This window comes from Numida meleagris, chromosome 1 (assembly GCF_002078875.1).
Source record: "Numida meleagris isolate 19003 breed g44 Domestic line chromosome 1, NumMel1.0, whole genome shotgun sequence".
Lineage (NCBI taxonomy): Eukaryota > Metazoa > Chordata > Aves > Galliformes > Numididae > Numida > Numida meleagris.
The window spans coordinates 52,956,847-52,963,499 of NC_034409.1; positions in this window are offsets into that span (position 1 = coordinate 52,956,847).

Below are 6,653 nucleotides of genomic sequence, written 5' to 3' on the forward strand. Positions count from 1 at the left end.
CACAAAGGATTCTTATCCTCATCGTTGTTTGCCCCTCTCCAGTGATGCTCTGTGCAACACCACAGGCTGAAACTGAGTAAAGAAAAAAGTAGCTAAATCAAGCACTAAAAGGCATAGGAAACCCCAAGAGGGTGCAGTGAATACTCTGCTCTGCCCTCTTTTGTGCTTGTATTGTGACAGTCCTTGATTAAGTGATTGCTGGATGCTCTTTTCCCTGTGGGATCTGATTTCATTGCATGCACGGGATGGAAGGACTCACTGCAAGACAGGTCTTAGGCAGGACCTCTTAATTATCAGTTGTGAGCTTTCAGGCCTTATATGCTGCCTGCTGTGGCATTAGAAGGATTCTGAGACCTCTGAGCTCTCTGCCATGCTCCTCCCAGAGGTGTCTGAACCCCACAGCCCATGTTTCAGGTGAGGGAATGTAGTCCCTTTGTTGCAGGAGGGAACCAAGAAAGGCACAGCTAGAAAAGGCTGACAGCACTCCTGAGCTTTGCATGCTGCCATCAAGAAGTGTCAAACAGAGCTGTAGCGTGACCCAGCCAAGCCAAGTATGAGGCTTGGCCTCCAAGTATGAGGAGGAGCCTTCCACAAGTGAACCTCAAAATTCAAGCCACCTGCTAAGCATCTCCTGGAAACTCAGTGGCACAAACCTGATCCTCCTCACAATTCAGATCAACTCTTTTCCTTGGCTCTTTGCTATGCAGCTCCCCCATCCTGGTTCCATGAAACTACAAGTGTCCTTGCTGTTGGCACCTCCTAGGCCTCCCAGCAGAGCGTCCTCACCCAACCAGCATTGTTCTTCTATTTATACCATTCCTATTTTCCCTCTCCACTTCCCAGTCACCCTCCATCCGGAGCTCCTTGCCAGCCCCTCTTTCCTGAGGAATTTTTCCCCACTGTTAGGTAGGGAAGGTTGCTCCACCAACTTGCTTCTGTGGTTAAGGTGGTGGGGCCACCACCAGGGCCAAGAATCTCTGCTGGCTGTCATGACAGTCTGGGCCATGCGCTGCTCACAGCAAGCTGAAAAGTGAGTCTGTGGGGAAGTTGTGCTGAGCCATCAGAATAAGAATTGCATAGAGCATTGACTCTGTGTCTTTATGGCACTGAGGGACATGGTTAGTGGGCATGGTGGTGAGAGGTTGATGGTTGGACTAGATGATCTCGGTGGTCTTTTCCAACCTTAAAAATTTTACAATTCTTCAGGGAATGTAACTGCTATAACTTGAAGGACTCAAAATAAACCTGTGTGAACTGATACTCTTCAAAGACTGATACTTGGGCCAGATGGCAGTCATCGGTGGCAATGACAGCAAAAAGCACGGTTGACAGAAAAGGCTGCTTCCATGCCAGATTTCAAGCTCCAGCTCTAGGCACTGTTCCCTTTTGAAAGGGTAGCAGAACTTTGTCACAATGAGCAAAACAGCATGTTTTCCCTAGACTCTTTCTCAAAGAAGACTGAATCACTTAAATTTAAGGCATCGGCCTGAGGCAGACAGGTAACACAGAAAACTGTAAACTTGAAGGTTAAAATTTGGTAAAATTCAAAGTGTCTGAGAGTGGGGGAATTGCATGAAGGAGCACTTGTTAAATGCCATCAATAAAATATCTCACAAATACCTGCAATGTAGGCTGAGATTTAAGACTCCTTCATGGGAACCTACATTTCTTTAAATATCGGAGGGGTAACCCTGGCAATCATACGGTAGACTCCAAACACTACACACTTATGTACCCATAGAATCATAGAATCATTTGAGTTGGAAGGGACCCTTAAAGGCCATCCAGTCCAACACCCCTGAAATGAACAGGGACACCTACAGCTCGATCAGGGTGCTAAGAGCCCCTCCAGCCTCACCTTGGATGTCTCCAGGGATGGGGCATCCACCACCTCTCTGGGCAACCTGTGCCAGTGCCTCACAACCCTGATTGTAAAAAAACTTTTCTTAATATTCAGCCTAAATCTCCCTCTTTTACTCCTCCTTTCTCATGAAAACTGGGGAGAAGGTCTCTCCTGAGTAGCTTCCTACACCATCAAGTGTTTCATGGCAGTAAGGAATACTTTCCATTACCAGTCGCTCTTACAAAGAGTGTGCACCCACTCCCACCCCAGGAATCCTGGCAGCATTGTGAAGGATGGCTCTACATTCAGGGCAGTAAAAAGAGATTAGCCAAGGGAATAAAGCAAAAGTAGCAGTAGCATTTGTTCTCTAAATAGATATGGGGAGGCAAAAGAAAGGAGAAAGGGAATAGCAAGGCTTCAGAAAGTGGAAAATTAGTGACAAGCAAGGTTGATGTTGCTGCAGGCCCTAAACGATTTCTTAGCTTCAGCAGATACAAACAAAGCAAAGGGTACCATTCCCCCATCAAGAGCATGTTTCCTGCAGAGAAAGAAAGAGAAGTGTTAAATTAGCTCTTTCTATTGTTGAGGAGCATATGAAATGGCTCTTTCTGCTGTTGGAAGCATTTGAAACCGTTAAAAGATGACAAGGCCTGGGGGGTTTGTAAATAGCAGCACCTACATTTAATTGAAGATGATGAAGAATTCAGTGAGTTTCTGCCCTGTAAACTTGACATCAGCTGCATGACAAAGATGAGGAATGCAACAGCAAATAATGTGATTATTAAAGAGATTTGAAATGCAGAAAAAGGGCAGCTGCTATGAATTCATGGCATGTGGTTGCTGGCTGATACTCTTTAATTCTTTAACAGGCTGTGGATCATTTAGGTGGCCAGCATGTATCACGTGATATACTGGTCCCAGAAGGGCTTGCATCCCCAGCACAAGCTGTCCCATGAAGGCACACGCTGTCCCTGAAATGCTTGTGAAAACAGCTGTGTGGTGTAGTTAATTCTTTGCTACTTTGAGATGCAGATATTTAATTTTTTTAGCTGATAAAAAGATAAATCTGCTTAGGTTTTTTTCTAAAACATTTACTCTAAAACCCCTTAGTGACTTTGACACGAGGTTTATTTTTGATCAAATGAATGAAACAGCTCTGGAATCTTTTGAGAATCTCCAAGCTCTGAAGAGCTGGAATGAAAGGCTCTTTCCCTTCCTGCCCTTTCCATTCTGACAGGCTTCAGGAGTCCAGGGCTGAGGTTTTATTGCTAGTCCCTTGAAAACAACATTAGTCTGTGTGGGTATCTTTGGATAGACACTATAAATGATGGATTTCAGCAAAAGTAAGCATGTGTAAAATGGCCTGGAGGTGAGCTAAAAACTGGCCCAGGGACACAGCAGGTTTGCCTGAAGACACAAGCAAAGAGGATGTACCACAAGAAACATTTTTGGAAAGAAACAACATCTCCTGGCTGGATGAAAGCCCACCTGAATTATTCCACTGACCACTGTATTTTGAATTAAGCTCTTATTTGCATCCAGTCTTTTTGGTTGACCTCCCTGAGATGCACACATGTGTGGTCATTTGGTCCCTGAGTTAAACAGATATAATTTTTGTATAATTATACAAAACCACATCAAACTATTGAGAGGCAAAAACAGAAGAGAAAAACAGGAGACGCTTAGGTGAGACCTGCAGTCCAGGCTAAGGGGAGATGTGGGGTGATGGAGGAAGGGCACACTGCAGTTGCTTAGCAAAGTCAGGTCAGAGCACAGAGTGGGAAAAGGATTCAACAAGCATGAAGAACCAGATGTTTAGCTGCTTTAAATCACAGTTTTTTTCTGACCCAAGGTCTAGTGTGTACCTGTTTGGAATTGCAGAGCAGACTGCACTCTCTCTGCGTGCTCTCTTTCTGACTGTGGTAATCACAGGAAAGGAAAAAAAGACTCTCAAAAGTAAACAACTCCTTGCAAACTATAGCTCTCTTTTCCAGCCACCCCTACAAAACAACAGCACCACTGATAACAGAAAAGCTTTCTAGAACCCCCTGGGCTCTCTTACTATGGTGTTGGTAAAAGTCTGCCAATTGGGAAACTCCAGCTAAGAGAAAAAAAAAAAAAAAGGTACAACAAAATTAGCTTTTGATCAAAAGAGCAATCACTGCACACGTTCCTCCTTGCTCTGCCCAGCGGTGTCAATTTCAGTCTCATATGTAGCCAGTTTTCCACATTAAATGGTCTAAACAGGACCCGGGCAGTCTCATAATCCAGTTTCTATCTGGTATCCAACTTTCCTCCTGTACAGCCATGCCCTCTTCCCCTCCAGCAGCACAGGGCCACCTCTCCCCATTAGCTGATATGTGAACAAAGCTGATCCTGATCCCGCCAACTCACTTCTCTCCACATTCCCTTCTCCCTGATGCATGTTCACCAACTTCTTTGGACTTTGTTCCAGTCTCCACCTTCTTGATTGGTGCTAATTTACGTCGGTTCTCGGACCTTGGTCATCCACCTAATTGTTTTTGATCCAGTTGAGAATCTTGCCCTCAATACCTATGACCCTGAGGGATTTACATGGAAAGATTAAGGACACAAGATAGCTAGGTGAGCTAAGCCAGGGCAGTCTGAGGGCTCAGAGCTGTCTACAGTGTGCAAACATAATTGACAGGATTGTCTTGTGCTGAAGAGGACTAACATATGTGATATTGGTGGCCTAGCTCATTGAGTCAAGTCAGTGTGAGAATGGAAATCAGGGCCATAAGCAGAGGGGAGGAACTGTGTAGGTTATAAGGGTTTTGTGGGGGTCTGCAAAGAGTATCTGCGAAGTAGGCTGCACAGCCTCGTCATTTGAGGTAAAACTCCTAAACATCTACCATAAGTAATAATACTTTGTTTTTGTCATGGGTCAAGACAAGACAGGACTCTCCCGGCACTCATTTCTGAGCTGTTCTTACATTAACATGACCTGATCCATCAGGTTGAGCAACAGCCTTCCAGGATGTCCACTGGCAGGGAGTGTGTAGCTCTGTACTGTTGTAGAATCACAGAATCTTAAAATGGCTTGGGGTGGAAGGGACCTCAAGGATCACCAAGTTCTAACCCCACTGCCATGGGCAGGGTTACCAGGTGCTAGATCAAGTGTTAGATCAGGCTGCCCAGGGCCCCATCCAAACTGGCCTTAAACACCTCCAGGGATGGGGTACCCTCAGCTTCTCTGGGCAGCCTATGCCGTGCTTCACTGCCCTCTCAGTGAAAAACTTCCCCCAATATCTAATCAAAATCTCCTCTCCTTTACTTTAAAACCATTCCCTCTTGCCCTGTCACTATCTGCTCATGTAAAAAGTTGATTTCCCTCCTGCTTATAATCTCCCTTTAAATACTGGAAGGCTGCAATAAGGTCTCCCTGCAGCTTTCTCTTCTCCAGGCTGAACAAGCCCCTCCCTCATCCTGTCTTTTTAGGAGAGGTGATCCAACCCTCTGGGCATCTTTGTGGCCTTCCTCTGGACCCTCTCCAAAAGCCCCACATCTTCCCTGTGTTGGGGGCTCCAGACCTGGACGCAATACTCCAGATGGGGCCTCATGAGGACAGAGAAGAGAGGGACAATCTTGCATTGCCCTTTGCCTTGAAGAAGTTATCTAGATCAGCCAAGGGAGCAAAATGTGACCAGATTTGAGCCCGAGCTCTCTGCTGGGCCCCTTGGATAGAGATTATAATCACGTGTTTTTTTTCAGCTATTGTGCTGAAGACAACCAGAGTTCTTCTGGCTGGGACAACCATAGCAGAGATTTTAGATTCTGAAGCAGTACAGAGAGAACTGAACACCTCTGACTCTTTTTCCCTGATAAATCTGACTTCCTTCCCCAGACACCTACGAAGGAAGGTGACTCACCAGTTCTTCTACTCTGAAGTTAGGATTAAAACATTGCTGCAATTTTGCAGGTATTGCTAGTGTGTGGTCAGCTTCCTCAGACAACTTGTTCCTCTGACAACCCTTTGTCAGGCAGGTTTAAAGTACGAGTGTGCCCAGAGCAATCCTATAAGTCTGAATGACTTGGTGGGGTATAGGATGCCCTGAAGTCTGAGCATGTCCAACGTGGCATTTCCTGGAAACACTATAAAACGATGCCAAAATGGCATCCTGAAGACCAGAACAGGCATGAAATAAGTGGGCTTTTCTACTTCTTGCTTAGTAAATAGATACAGAGTAAGGTGGAAGGGAAAGACACCAATACCACAGAAGATAGAATGAAAACTGGAAGACTAATAAGTGTTGGAATTTAACAAGATGCCAATGACAAGAACTAACCCACTCCATGCTAATTTGTTTTGTATACATCCCAGAATAAAATTATGAAATTTGTGAAAAACTAAGTGATAATATTAAGTCTCTTTAGAAATTGACAAGCTGTACCTACATGAGTGGAGATGCTGCACATTTCCTGAAATCTACATTTGCTTTTGGGTGGGAAATTTTGAAATTTCATAAATAAACAAGAAAGCCCAAGAAAAATCATTCTACATCAAAGCAAAATCTCTAAGTATTTGCACCGTGACCCATAAAAGTAATTCCAAGGCTTTCATTCTTCAAGATGAAGCTGGTGAAGCTTAGTTGGCAGCTCCGCTTCTCACCCCTCTGGCCCAACACAGGGATTCTAGACAACCTCAGAGGCATGAAGCAGAGTTTCCAGGCTTGGGGCAGGCATCTGGCCATGTAGAGACCCTACCAGTGGGTTTATCAGATAGAAGTACAGACTGGTCAGAAAGTAAACAATAATATAGGAAAGTTGTTTGATTTCATTTAAAAGACTG